Below are 342 nucleotides of genomic sequence, written 5' to 3' on the forward strand. Positions count from 1 at the left end.
ACAGCGGAGTTCTGAAAATATCTGTTTACTTATCTATTTATTTATCTGTATCTTGTTCTCTGTAAGCGTTTTTATTGCTTGCTTTGCTTTTCTTTTCTTTCTTTTTTCTTAATGTAAATATCATCCGTAGTGTAAATCAGCGTTTGTTTGTTCGAGCTCTCGAAAAAAAAAAAAAAAGAAAGGAAAAAAAAAAGAACAGTAACGACTGCACAGTAAACAAAATTTAAAAAAAAAATCGCGATCACAATGCAATCTCCGAGCATCCCAAACTGGCCATCAGCAACACTCTTGGAGTCTGTCTTTTCCGCTCCTGGGTCTGTCGGTCTTTTTGAAACTGAGTCC

Source organism: Babylonia areolata, chromosome 7, assembly GCF_041734735.1.
Source record: "Babylonia areolata isolate BAREFJ2019XMU chromosome 7, ASM4173473v1, whole genome shotgun sequence".
NCBI lineage: Eukaryota > Metazoa > Mollusca > Gastropoda > Neogastropoda > Buccinidae > Babylonia > Babylonia areolata.